We start from the raw sequence: 15,188 nt of genomic DNA, 5'->3' as shown, positions 1-15,188 counted from the left end.
ACTAGGGAGTTATGATGATTGAAAACCAGTATAAGGCTTTTTCATAGTGAACCTGGCAGCCTTGGAAGAATGTCCTTCTCATAGTCCCATCCTTGCCCTCCCCCAAAGCACTGTGACTGGATGCCCCCTGGTAAAACATGCCCTATGATTAGATCTGTCAGTCACTCAACCCCTCCCTCCTCCACTCCCACCTACCTCAGAGTTTCGGGAAGTGAATGCAAAAAATGCTGTTTTTTGAGACTGTCTGCCTTTCTGAAGCGAAACAGCAAATGAAGCTTCACGTAGGGTCAAGTTTCAGCGCTGGTCGCTTAGGAGGGCAGCCCATTCTGAAACATCAGAAAAAGTCTGAAGGAGCCCAATTACACTCAGGCTTCAGCCAAATCCTATGCACATCCCCAATATATATTAAACAAAGAAATATTTGAATTGGGTAATCAAGGAAATCCTCGGCAGAACTACTGAAGAGGAAAATAGATCGTATAAAGTTAAACTGCATTCAAAAGGTGAGTGGAGATAAAACGTAAGGGATTGGATCCACACATAGTCAGAGAAGGACCACTGAAATCAATGGGATGATTGTTAATCATGACTAATATGTCCCATTGATTTCAATGAACCGAATCTAAGTATGACTAAATCTGACTCAAACCCATTATGAGAATGAAATAGCAAATGAATTTTATTGATTTCATTCATTTATTTCATATCTATACTGCTCAATAGTCAAAGCTCTCCGAGTGGTACACAAAAGTTACAACCCACAAATACACGATAATGAAAACATAATATAAACTCTCTAACATACAAAAAGTAAAAACAATATTAAAAAGTTAAAACCCAGTTACAGTAAGATACTGGAACCTGATAAAAGAACTCATCTACATGTCTCATCATATGCTGTCAAATGCTTGGGCGTAAAGTCTGGCGCCGAAAGGATGACAATGTTGGTGCCAGACAGACCTCAGAATTTGTTACTTACTGTGGGAAGCTATATAAATTCAAGCAACCCCTTGATACAAATATAATCCTATGAACAGGATTAGCATACCCCTATCTATCTATCTATCTATCTATCTATCTATCTATTATTACATTTGTAATCCACTCAATAACTGATGTTCTCTGGGCATATCACAAACAGTTAAATGACTAATATGCCACAGAACACTTAAAATATAAAACAGAATACAAATATTTAAAAGAATAAAATATAATACAATGCAAACAATAAACAGCACAGGAACTGATAGAACAGCTATAAAAATCTAGAACGAACGTATATATTTCTCGAGGCTTTCTTACACAGATTTGCATGCAATGTATAGTTTGTCCCTTGCTGTGTGGCCTTCAGTAGGTTACATTTGTCAGCTTAAAAATCATGGAGCCAACAGTAACTCACCTCATGGGATTTCTCTGGGACCAATGACAATAAAGATTGCACACCACTTTGGAAAACTGAATGTGCTGTATAAATGGTATGAAGCAGAAATGACCAGCTGGAGACCGTTATGGCTGGGAGACATTCATTATAGGATATGTGGCTGTGACCTGATCCTTTAACAAACATTTTCAATTTGCATTAACACTTTAAAAATTGATAACAGGTATTCCAATGACACTGCTTTGCATTCCCTACTGACCTGTCAGACAAACGCATTCTACCACACACACACTGACATCCCCCGCAAATGCTTGAAAGTAGAAAAAACAAGTATCATAGAATAGTAGGGTTGGAACTTGGAAGGGACCTACAAGGCCATTGAGTACTAGACGCTGTGCACAACTCTAGCCTTTACTACACTATTCCATGATGAATGGCCCATGTGTTGCTCCTGTAGGTCTAGCAGCTCTGGTTTATACCCCAAAGGACTTATAAATCTATGAATTATTAGGGATGTTGATTAAATTCTCCTCATCTGATTTCTTTCTGAGATGTTCAGTTCTTGGCCCTGTTTCCAGAATAGCAACAATGTATGAGTAAACTGCTATTCTTTTTGACTTCCGGATTTTGTGCAGAGTACTACACCTGCACAGTTTGCTGATCTCTTAGTTCTTTTCTTCATTTGCATCTCTTTTTTCCTGGACATCTTACTGACATGTGCAAGCACTTGTGTGCACTGAGGCAACACAGAGCAAAAGGGTATTGTGATGTGAGGATGTGCTCTTTCCTTTTCCCAAAGTGTTTTAGGCTAGGTACTGTCTTGTTTTCATTGATCTGTAAGCCACTCCAGGAGCCTTTTTGGCTGAAATAAAATCAATCGATCAGTCAATCAATCAATCGTGCAGACACATACCAGCAGCCAGAGGCATTGCAAAGCCTCCAAGTTTTCCCCTGGTTGGGCAGAGCTATTTCTGTGCTGTGGGCTTATAGCCCTGTAGAGAAGCCACGAAATAGCCAAAGCATGCAGGCTGTCCCTTTAGTAGTGCATAGTTGTGCAAATCGGTAACCTGGGCAGGAAACAAACAAACAAACAAACAAAAAAGATGCAAATGAGCAAAAGGAACTGAAAGCTACAGCAAAATGCACACGAGCCAATTATGGAATTAGTTTTGGAAATTCTCCTCATTAAATCAGAAGAAAAGCAGAACAGAACACAGGGCACAGTCAACCCATGGAAGGATAGATGGAATGGGAAGCACCTACTAATCCCTTCTTATGGCCTTTGGGGAATCACCAAAGATACAGTAGCCTTTATCTCATGAGGCACAGTTCAGTCAACTGATAAATCCCAAAGCATCACTAAAATGCTTTGACCCAGCCAGGCGTACAATCCTATACGTGACTTCTCAGAAGTGACCCCGTTTAGTGCAATAGTACTTATTCCCAATGAAAGAATAAAAGAAGAACCCTGCTGGATCAGACCAAAGGCCTATCTAGTCCAGGATTCTGCCAACAGAAAGCCCTGAAGCAGGATATAAGCACAATAGCACCTTCCCGCTCATGTTCCCAACCAAATGATGCTGAAAGGCATACTGCCTCTGAAACAGGATGTAATATATAGCCATAATACTAGTAGCCATTGATAGCCATTGATAGCCTTCTCCTCCATGAATTTGTCTAATCCCCTTTTAAATAGAGATGGGCGAACGAGTGATGTTCAAGATTGTTAGGATGCTGCAAACATCATCTCACTGCTCTTCTCATGCCCGATTCCCATTTGCGTTTTCAATCGCTGCTTGCTCTGCGCAAATGGGAAGATTGCACAAATCAAGCAGTGATTGAATGTGAAATGTGAAATTTCCTCCCATAGATGAAAGCAGTGTTGATTCAGTCTAGGGGGGAAGTTTGCGCTAATTAGGAAATTTGCACAAATCAAACTGCGAAAGTTGCACAAATCGAACACAAGCACATGTTTGGCAATTTACAAATCTTTTCAGCACGCACATGCTGACATTCACAATTGTGTTCAGGGCTTCAAACGGGGCATGCTCACATGTTTTGCGAGCAAAAATGAAATTCTCATACATCCCTACTTTTAAAGCCATCCACCTTGGTGGCCATCGTTACAGTGTAGGATTGCAGCCTTAAGCACTTGCAAGATCCTCTGATGGAAGAGTTAAATGTGGGACCTGTGGTTGGGTTTATGTTGCTTTGTAAAGCACCATGCATGTATATCAATGTATCATCATCATAAAGAATAAGTCAACTGAAATTAAGTCTATTAGTTTAACTGAATCATCAATAACGTGAACATACTCATTTTTATTTAGTATTTGCATTTATGGGACACCAATCAAATAAATTCCCTAGGTATCATATAAAAAAAAATTAAAAGAAAAGCAATAACACATTAACATCTAACAAAATCTGAAAAAATAACAATCAGTAAAAGTCAACACAAAAAAATAATGCAAGAGCAATGCAATAAAAGGTGATACAAAAGCTAACATGCTCGCTGGGGCATGTTGGGAATTGTAGGACTTTTTGCTCTCTAAACATACATAGGACTGCACCCTAAGTAGTTTAAGAGCTAAAATGACCTAATAAATACAGGAACTAAAACTACCAAAGTGTCATAGGGATTAAAATAACAAAATGTAAAAGCAGAAGAAAAAAGTCTTAACCCGGCACCAAAAGCAATGCAGTGTTGGCACCAGGTGAACTCCCCTGGGCAACATATTCCATGACCAGGGGACCACCACTGAGAAGGGTCTCTCTAGTACCTACCCTCCAAACATCAGAGTATGGCACGATGACTGCATTTTATATGCACATTTTTATGTATTTCAGCAGTGACATGTTTTTGCAGAAAAATTGCTCTAAATTCATGAGTAGGAGCAAAACTATATAATCTCCTGGAAGAAAACTTTTTTTATATGAAGAAAGAAAATAATTCCTGAACAGTATAACTATATCTCCACAAGAGAGAAAACAGAGTGTCTCTCTTGCTCTGTAAGATTATCCATCTCACTTGGAGTGGAGCTCAAGATATCTAGGTTTTAAATGCCTGGCCATGCACTTTGTGACTCTGGGCAAATTATATAATCCTTCAGTGTCTCCATCTGTAAAACAGAGATAATAAATTTCTGCAGCCTACAGCTTTGATGTAAGTTGGACAGCTCAGTCCTATGAATGAACTGCAACTGTGGCAGCACAATCAGTGAAATCAGCAAGCCCCATTCCTGGCAAACAAGTCAGAGCTGGTGTGGTCTTCCCTGTTAGCCAGGAATCTCCCAGCCACTTTGTTACTAGTCTCGCATTTCACTGGCAGGTGCTTAAACCAGTTTCCATGGCACCTCCGGGCCAGAAAGGAGTGGAGGAATCCTGTGCCCTCCCCATCCCCAAACAAATGGGATAGCAGTGAGGACAGTGTGGTCACTGGCCAGATATGAGTGTCATCGAAGCCCAGCACAACTTTGAGAGATTGGACCTTGTTCACAAAGAACACATCAAAACCTCTGCATGTTAGGTGAGAGCTCCCTGCAAAATGTGCTTTCCAAATGAATGTCCAGCTTTGCTAACATCATACTTCAGTGTTGTCTTCATGGGCATCTAATATAGCAGAGTTTTGTGAGATCTGAATGAAACTAGTAGAAATTGGCAAGATATCCTGATTTAATTTCCAGTTGTTGTATTTTCAATTGCTGCGGCATATTTTTCTTTGCATGCCAGCTCCAGGGGGCCTGTGTACCCTGATTCTTCAACTATTTCTTTGATCAGTCTACTTTCAGTCAATCTGCTCCATGTATATCACCATTTTACAGAGATTAGAGATTATATGGGGAGAATCTCTGCAATTCCAGATGGCTGAGGTCATGGGAATTTCATGGGAAGAGCGGCTGATTGGCAGGAGGAAAGAACTTTCAACTAATGTCAACATTTTAATGTTATTAACGACTTCCATTCCTGAGATTATCATCAGCCAGATGCTTATCGACAGTGAAAGTGATTAAGGATGCAATCCTAAATCCAGTCAAAAGCTGATTAAAGGTACTTCTTCACACAGTGCATAGTTAAACAATGGAATTTACTATCACAAGGTGTAGTGATGGCCACCAAACTGGATGATTTTAAAAGGGGATTGGACAAATTCTTGGAGGAGAAGGCAATCAATGGCTACTAAACCTGATGGCTATATGCTACTACCTCCAGTATCAGAGGCATTATGCCTAGGTACACCAGTTGCTGGGGAACATGGGTGGGGGGGTGCTGTTGCCTTCAAGTCCTGCTTGTGGGTTTCCCGTGGGCAGCTGGTTGGCCACTGTGTGAACAGAATACTGGCCTAGATGGACCCTTGGTCTGATCCAGCATGGCTCTTCTTACGTTCTTACAGCTGAGGGGCAGTTAGAAGTGGCAACTGTGCTGGTCCACCTACAGAGAGAAAGGCCTGCTGGTGGAACAGCACTTACAACAACACTGTGAGGTAAGTTAGGCTGAGAATCAGTGACTGGCCCAAAGTCATCCAGTGAGCTTCATGGCCAAGTGGGGACGATATCCCGGATCTCCCGAGTCCCAGTCGAACACTCTAACCACTACACCACACTGGCTCTCAATTCTTAAGTTCTTACTTAGAAAAATGGAGAGAGAGAGAGAGAGAGAGAGAGAGAGAGAGAGAGAGAGAGATTCTTCTACTCCTACCCCGCTTCCAGAACAGTCATGGTCAGAGTGCTAGAGAGAGGGCCAATCTACACTGCGCCCGCCATCGCAATGAATTCGGTACTCTCCCATTAAAACATGATTATCCACACTCACCCATTTTCCCCATTGCAGTGCTTCATCGAATGCACAAGCTGAGTTCGCACTTGAGCACTGTGCTGTTTTCCTGCTCTTAAAGACGGAGGCTCTCATTGGAGGATCAGAAACTCTTCCTGTTTCTGCTGATTCCACGCCCACAGCTCTTGACGGCCCCATGTCGTCTTCCGGCTACTGATCGCATAGCTTCCTCAGCACTCAATGTTTCCTCAGCAACAAGCAAAGGGCTGGATGCGCGCGTGCTTGTCTGATCTTCGAATCTTCAAAGATCATGCCTGAATCAGAAAAAAAAAACATTGAGGAGAAGCCACGATTCTTCGAAGATAGCACCTTAATTAAAAAACAAACAAACAGCCGAAGCGGGGGATAGAAGGGGGTAAAACTTAGTCTCATTTGAAGGGATAGAAAACCCCCCTGTTCAGTGCAGGAAGCCTGATTCCCAGGCAGTCGCCCATCCAACTACTGACCAGGGCCGACCCTGCTTAACTTCCGAGATCAGACAAGCATGTGCACTAGGGGTGCACGAAAGTCACTTACCTGGTCTCGCAGCTTTTCGCGGTGGGGGGGAGGCGCTTCGCTGCTCTCCCCCCGAAGTTCAGGCCGGGGGGAGAGACTTCCCGCCTCGCCCAGCCGAAATTCAGGCCGGGGAGGAGGCGCCTCGCCTCGCCCGGCCGCGAACTAAAAAGTTTAAAAAAAAAAACGCCCCCGTGATAGGCTACGTGACAATTAACGTAGCCTATCACGGCTAGATCTGCAAAGTCAGCCGTGATAGGCTACGTAAATCGTCACGTAGCCTATCACGGGTGACTTTAAAAAAAAAAAAAAAAGCGCGTACGGCTAATGGCGGCCCCCATAGGGAGCCGCCATTCGCGTTCCTTATTTGGTCGCTCTAGTCTACGTAAATCTTTACATAGCCTACAAATAGCGTTGCCCTTATTTTCGCCGTAGTCTACGTAATCTTTACGTAGACTACAGCGACCAAATAAGGAACGCAAATGGCGGCTCCCTATGGGGGCCGCCATTTATTTTATTTTATTTTTTTTATTTATTAAATTTATTAATCGCCCATCTGACTGGTCACCCAGCCACTCTGGGCGATGTACAACCCACCATAAAACAATTTAAAACAATAAAATTTTACCATAATTTTTTTTTTTAAATACCCTAACCCACCCCAAATGCCTGCCTGAACAACCACGTTTTTAATGCACGACGGAAGCTCATTAAAGAGGGGGCATGACGGAGTTCCCTAGGGAGGGAGTTCCACAGAGTGGGGGCCACCACAGAGAAGGCCCTCTCCCTCGTCCCCACCAGTCTAGCTGTCCTGGCTGATGGGACAGAGAGAAGGCCATCCGAGGCTGATCTTGTTAAGTGGCCTGTCTGGTGTTGCTGAAGGCGCTCCTTAAGAGGCTGGGCCGGAACCATATAGGGTTTTAAAGGTCAAAACCAACACCTTGAATTTATCCCGGAAAACAACTGGTAACCAGTGCAACTCCTTCAGCACTGGAGTGATGTGATCTCGCCGGCGGCTGCCTTTAATCAGGCGAGCCGCCGCGTTCTGTACCAGCTGCAGCTTCCGAACCGTCTTCAAGGGTAACCCCACGTAGAGCGCATTACAGTAGTCTAAACGAGAGGAGACCAGGTCATGTACTACCGATGGGAGCAGATGGTCGGGAAGGAAGGGGCGCAGCCGCCGTATCAGATGGAGTTGATACAGCGCTGTCCGGCTCACAGCTGACACCTGAGCCTTCGTGGACAGCTGGGAGTCCAAAATGACCCCCAGGCTGCGGACCTGGTCTTCCAAGGGTAGCCATACCCCATTCAACACCAGGTCAACATCCCCCAGCCTCCTCTTGTCTCCCAGCAAAAGTACCTCGGTCTTGTCAGGGTTCAGCTTCAGCTTATTCCTCCCCATCCAGCCACTCACCGTCTCCAGACATTTGGACAGGGATTCTACGGCCAACCTTGGTGAAGATTTGAATGAGAGGTAGAGCTGCGTGTCGTTAGCCGTACGCGCTTTTTTTTTTTTTAAGTCACCTGTGATAGGCTACGTGACGATTTACGTAGCCTATCATGGCTGACTTTGCAAATCTAGCCGTGATAGGCTACGTTAATCGTCACGTCACATAGCCTATCACGAGGGCGGGGTTTTTTTTTTAGTTTTATTGGAATGGTGGCGGCGGCAGCCGGTCGAAAGATCGGCTGCTGCCCCCGCCCCTGACGAAGACCCGACAAACCGCTGCCAGGACCCGCCGCCGGGAGGGACATTCGGGAAAGGTAAGTCCCGTCCCGGGGGGGGTGCGGGGGGCGGGGGGGTGCGGAGAATTTCTCCCCGAAACTTGTTCGGGGGGCCGAACTCGTTGGCGCTCGGCCCCCCGAAGTTTCGGGGAGAAATTCTCCGCCAACCCTAGTGTGCACATCCAGCACTTTGCTTGTTGCTGAGGCAACATTGAGTGCTGAGGAAGCTATGCGATCAGTAGCCGGAATAGAACATGGGACTGTCGAGAGCTGTGACTGGACAGGAGGGAAATACAAACACTGCCATATATGGACAGGCAGGGGAGGGGAGTACAACTAGGGATGTCAGAGAATTCCGCCATGGACTGAAATGGGATCGAATTCCCTTCAGTCCGTGCCACGGAATCCTCTGCGGAATGGCACCACGAGGTCCTGCAGAACCAGCAGTCATGAGGCTTTTTTTTTTGTCATCCGCACAGAGTCGTGAAATTTTCGTAAATAAAAATGCAAGGTAGTATATTCCAATAACAAATAAAATAATAATAAATAAAACGAGAGGTTTGATCATGAGCTGGATGTGGAAATACAAAGCTGAGCTGGGGGCAAGTGTGGTGCTGACATGTGTAGGAGTAAGTTGCATTGAACTCAGTAAGGCTTACTTCTGAGTAGACGTGCACAGAGTTGGTACTCCTCTCCGCTCAGCTTTGTATTTCCATGTCCAGCTCATTATCAAACCTCCTGTTAGTTATCTCAGAAGACCCTTGGGTGAATGGGCGGGGGGGGGTGTTCCAGGAAACAGCTGGATTGAGGGAGATTCCCCACACACACACACATAATGGAAGAATATAGTTCTTCATATTCCCTGGTATGTTTATTCCTCATTTTGTCCATTCCCTGAGCATGTGCAGAGTGTGCTTTTTATTCAAACAAAGAGAAAGTTGCTGATCTTTCCCTTCATGCTGCATTTGTACAAGTGTGACTGCTTCAGAAAGAACTTTCCATTATACTGTCTCTTTTTCTTCATGAGTTTCATAACAGAAGTATGGTGTAGTGGTTACAGTCCAGCCCAAAGTCACCCAGTCAGTGAGATAACTAACAGGAGGTTTGATCATGAACTGGATGTGGAAATACAAAGCTGAGCTGGGGGCAAGTGGGGTGCTGACATGTGTAGGAGTAAGTCGCATTGAACTCAATAAGACTTACTTCTGGGTAGACATGCACAGAGTTGGTTCTCCTCTCCATTTTAGCCTCACGACATCAACAACAACGCTGGATGTGGAAATATAAAGCTTTAAGCTTAACAGGGAGAATAATACCTCGCGCAGGGCTCCAGACCGGCATGGTCATTTTAAAAGGTTTTTTTCTTTCTTTAAAACCGCGTTGCTTTAAACAAAGAGTGCATCGCTCAGGCACACCTAGGACAGCCTTCTTTTGGGAAGCCCCTAGGAGGAGGGATTATTTTGGCTGAAAGTAATTACTGCATGTCTCAGGGCAGGGGAAAAAATACGTAAATATCTACGAAAAATAGGCTTTCTTATGGAAGTTATGCAGACTCACGGAGATGGCTGGGCACCGGAATTACGGTTGTCGGTACGGATTTATCTTCGTAATTTTCAGAGCGGAAAAAGAAGAGGAGAATTCCGGGGGCTTGTGAACAACAGTACGGAGCACTGGCCGCAAACTGCGGAAGTCAAGTGGCGCAGACGGTACACAATTTGTACATCCCTAACTACAACCAGATACGGTAGCAAAGGTGGAAAATCAGAGCACATTAAGGGGAAATACCAGGATATCAGGGTTTTGAAAGCGGGAGCACGGAAGCGGGAAATTCTGGTTCCAATTCGAGGCGGCTATTGCGTAGTGTGGAAGACGGGCAGTGAAACCTCATTGGAAGCTAAAAAAACCCGTTAAGTGTAGATCGGCCCAGAGAGTGACCTGTTGGCTAGGGGCAGCAGGTCATACTAGCTGAAAGAGGCTGCGTACTCATTTCTCACCAACCAAACCAGTCTTCCCTGTGCCACCTTGAGATCTTAAAGCATGCAGCCCCTGTTTTTATCAGCCACTCAAGGGGTGTATAAAAACGACAATGCACAAACCCTCCTGCCTGTGAGGGTTGCCAAGTCTGAACCTGCAACCAATCTCTGACATATATAATCCAAACAAATGAGAAGTTCCACAGACTTCATTTGTTAAATCAGGTCCTAAGAGGACTATGTGGATACATCCACATGTTTTGATGCATTTCTCCCTTTCCATTTCTGCCCAAAGAAGACACAAACAAGTTGGCAAACAATAATAGGTTAAGGGTGCAATCCTATGCATGTTTAGTTAGAAAAAAGTCCTACAACGCCCAGCATTCCTCAGCAATCTTGGCTGGCTGGGGAATGCTGGGAGCTGTAGGACTTTTTTTCTGTCTAAGCATGCATAAGATTGAGCCCTAAAATGGTTAACTGCAAGATACAGGGCTCATACACGAAGGGATTCCCATAGGACACAATAGAGCCCCCCGTCCCCAGCCCAATCATGCAGAAGCAACACACTAGTCACAAGTGCATTTATGCTTATTATTATTATTATTATTATTATTATTATTATAGTTTATGCTTATAAGTTATGCTTCCACTGGTTTCATTCTTTTGTTGCTTTATATTTTAGCTAAATCAACTCTATCCAATTTTAATGCTGGGATAGAAACAACTAATAGGAAACTGTCTTATACCAAGTTATATCATTGGTCCATTTCATTCAGTATAGTCTACGCTGAGTGGTAGTGACTCTCCAGACTGTGCAGACAGGAGTCTTTCCCAGCCCTTCCTGCAGATGCCAGGGATTCAGCCTGGGACCTTTTGCACACAAAACATGTGCTCTACCCATGAATTACAGCTGAGCTCCATGATTGTTTCTCTTTCTAATACTATATTCTGGAAATCAATCATTTTAAATTAGAGTCATCAACAATTATGAAGACAGTCTATATATGGCCAGTTTCTGTGTGCAGAGGTTATGGCCTCCTACAAAACCATGAAACAGCCACTTCTGATGATGGTGGTGGTGATGATTATGATGAGTTTCTGCATATAGTACAGTTCCCAAAGCACCATGCAGTAAAAAATTAATCAACAAACAAGTTCAGTAAAAGCAAACAACTTAATTTTTAAAGGATTAAAACAATAACAGCAACACATATAGTCCCAAAGCCTCAAATTAAAAGATCTGGCAGATGGAACCATATTTTTATTGCTTTTCTAAAAGAGCTAAGGGTACAGATCTGTTAGGCTTCCCTCAAAAGGAGCCATGGAACGAGAGCCACAACCAAGAAAGCACTATTCCTAATAGGTGACCATCTGGCATATCCTCGGCAATGGAACCTGTAGCAGGGCTCATCATTAGACCTTAACTGTCAAGGGAGCTGACAAATGGCAACATTCCCTTAGGTATCCCAGATCAGGACTAGCCAATATGATGCCAATATGATGCCAGTGAGCACCAATATGCCCCCAGACATTTTTCTTGACATCCAACCAAAGTGTCCCTTCCCTCCCACTTTTTAAAAAATATGAACACATTTTCTTAATGGCACCTGGAATTGCTGTGAAATGTTTCTGTTGGTGCTGAAAACTGTGAATTCAAAGGAGTTGTATAGCATGTTGGGGCTCTAACTCCACCTCTGCCTTGTACTCAGAGATGAGACTTGTCCTTTGCCACACCTTGTCCTTTACTTATTTTATTTATTTAGTTTATTTAATTAATTTCCATACCGCCCAATAGCCGAAGCTCTCTTATTACTTGTCCTTTGCCGTGCCTTCCATGGCAGCCATTTTGTGGTTGGTGCCCAGGGCAGGGTTTGGGGTTTTTATTTTTCAAATTGCCAAGTGTGGCTATGGGCCCAAAAGGTTTGCCTTCCCATCCTAGATCTAAATTTAAATATCATAACAACTCCCTTGAATGTGGCTTGGAAACACATGGGAAGCCAGTGGGTCTCTTGCAGACTTGGTGTAATATGTTCCTCATATGCAGCCCTAGGCAACTAGTGTCACCACCATTTTCTGGATCAGCTGAAGTTTCCATGCTGTCTAAAAGGGCAGCTCCATGTGGACTATATCATATCTTTCTGATGGACATGTTTGGTGTGTGTGTGTGTGGGGAGGAGGGCAGGACCACAGGGGCAGGCTATGCCCAAGACAATTATCATGACCCTGTCCCCCCCCCATAAACTACACATATTTTACTTACAACATCTGAAAGAGGCTCTTGTAACCAGTTGTAGAATGTTCAGTACAAACACAGCCTGTCGTAATTCTTTCTATGTCTTTTCTCTCTTGGGGATGGTGGGGTGCGGGGGGAGGCAATGGCATTATTACCAGACAAAGACAGGGAAAGAGATGGCAGAATGAAATGGCCCTATGTGTTTGAATCAGTCTTCATAGTGTTTTGCCCGTGATAGACTCAGCGGTGCAGCGCTGAAACTATGCACTTTGTTTAGCAGAAGAGGATGCTAACAAATCCAAGGACAAAGCAAAATAAACCCATGAGAGCTATTCTGAGCTCACAATGCAAACAGAATCTATCTTCCTAGTGTAATGTGCCCTAGTGTCATGCAGGTTCATTTGGCATTATTATAGCTTGGCCAAGACTTTGGCCTTGCTACTAATAAACTCCTGCTCCATTTCCCTTTGAGAATGGGAGCTGGACCTCTTACAGTGGATGGCCAATACCCAGCTCAAGGTTTGCTCAATGCTAGTGAAGCTTCTGCTATCATCTCTGACTGCTACGGACGGAGTTGTTTTCCTCATAGCAACAAGAGTCCCTCCCCTTTCTAGCTGGGCTCGCTTCAGTTCATAGGCTTCTGCAGAGCGATCATGAAAGGAAAGCTGCTTCTTAAAATTGTACCTGCTCAGTGCAATGCCTTTGAGCACCACAGCCAAGGCCTGACTGGGAAGGCGAAGCTATGTACAGCATGGATACTGTGTTTTCCTAAATCTTTGCCAACCTGTTCCGGATCTCCCTGGTCAGGGCAGGATGTCTGCAGTCATTTCGGGTCTTCTAACAAGATCATCATAGCGTTGCCAAACTCAAGCATAAAAAAGCCACCAAAGCAATTTTGGCCGGTTTGATTGTAGCCGGCATAAAATTAAAAAAGGTACTCAGAATATTTTCCTTATTTCCAAGCCAACAGCTAGCATGGGAGGATAAATTTGCTATTACCTGATATGGTTATGAATCTTATGTAATAATGTTCTGCCACACATCTGTCAATCTGTCTGTCTGTCTCTCCACTGCCTCTTTCTGGGCCATTTTGTCAGTGTGGGCGGGAAAGGTACAATCAGAAAGCTGAGGGAAGGGAAGACAAGGGGGGATTTGGGGCAAAACTGGAACCTGCTGGGAGAGAGGCCCACAAATATATTGGGAAGTATGCTGGGAAATAGTATGGCTTTCCCCTGCTTTGGAGAGGCATCAGTGCTATTGTAACTTCAACACGCACGTTACTCTGATCCCCAGTCTGTTCTCAGACCTATTTGCATGTTTAGCAATCAACATACCTCACACTAAGAAAAGGGGCAAAGATGGCTGTGCTTAGCAGGTCTGGATCAAGATTGATGGTGGGCATACCGAGGTGAACAACTCCAGTCCATACACATTTCCACCATTTAGTGGCCACTTCTCTTGTGCAATGTAAGGTAAATTGTACACATATGTATAGCTCTTTCCTTTTACAGGTGATTAAAATAGGCTAGGGAAGAGGTAAATTGGACACATATGTATAGCTCTTCACTTTCAACAGGTGATTAAAATAGGCTAGGGAAGAGGTAAATTGGACACATATGTATAGTTCTTCCCTTTCAACAGGTGATTAAAATAGGCTAGGGAAGGCAAATAGTTAAAATCAACATTTCTTTCATCCATATGGTCCCTACCCCTTTCAGTCAAGCTCTACTACCACTTGAAATTGAGTTATGTATGTATACATAATATACATGCGTATGTATACATAATATACAGTTCACCATCAAATGGTGAACTGCAGCACCAATGTTTTTCCAAGTAGTTTTTACTAAGCAATAACAAGTACAAATAAACTTGCCTTTGGGTTTTTTTTGGTTTTTTGGAGTGTGTGCGTGCGTGTTGCATTTTTCCAGTCTTAAATTCATTCGGTTCCATTTCTACATACAAATTCACAGACATTTGTAGGCCCATTTCTCCTACTATTTTACAATATTATACGCATGTTTGTGCACATATTTCCCTAATATTTACATTTCTGTATGCATTTAAAAAAAATAGAACTTCATTGCAAAATTTGGAAAAGTGAGTAAACTGATGGATAACTTACATTTCAGTTCGTGTCTTAGTTTGGGAAGTGCAAATTAGGTAGTTTTGCATTAAAATGTAAATCAACACATTTCTCCCCCATCTCTAATAATGCGATGCATATTCCAAAATGGGTCATTATGAACTTTGGCACCATTACCAGTTCAGTCAGCAGGTGGGGAGAATACTATTTTTGAATGCTCCCCTAAAAACAAAAACAAAAGCTCTCTGTGAGAAGAAAGCTAGCATGACAGGAAGAAGGATGCTTTCTCCTCACCCCACCTGCAGAGGTAAAGCCCATTGTAGCACCTCAGGCCTATACCACATTATTCCCCGTTCTGCTACATGAGACCCTACCCTTTGCAGCAGAGTGCAAATGAGACAAATGAAATGGAAGAATTAATGCTGAGCCAAACATTCTTTGCTTGAATTTCGGGGGGGGGGGAGA

At 43.7% G+C, this 15,188-nt stretch overlaps 1 long non-coding RNA gene across 1 annotated transcript in view; it reads right to left on the bottom strand.

The window, feature by feature from the left end:
- Nucleotides 1-656: 656 nt before the first annotated feature.
- Nucleotides 657-15,188, bottom strand: part of LOC146357152 (uncharacterized) — a 41,430-nt gene continuing 26,898 nt past the window's right edge. Inside the window, exons 2-3 of the long non-coding RNA XR_014786613.1 lie at nucleotides 6,194-6,468; nucleotides 657-2,448 (exon numbers count right to left, since the gene is read on the bottom strand). This is a non-coding gene — a long non-coding RNA (uncharacterized LOC146357152). The remainder of the gene's footprint in view (nucleotides 2,449-6,193; nucleotides 6,469-15,188) is intronic.

The sequence above is a fragment of the Heloderma suspectum genome, chromosome 1 (assembly GCF_057233095.1).
Source record: "Heloderma suspectum isolate Gila_16-S chromosome 1, 16-S_ref, whole genome shotgun sequence".
In the NCBI taxonomy this organism is placed as follows: Eukaryota; Metazoa; Chordata; class Lepidosauria; order Squamata; family Helodermatidae; genus Heloderma; species Heloderma suspectum.
This window is presented reverse-complemented; position numbering and strand designations above follow the sequence as displayed.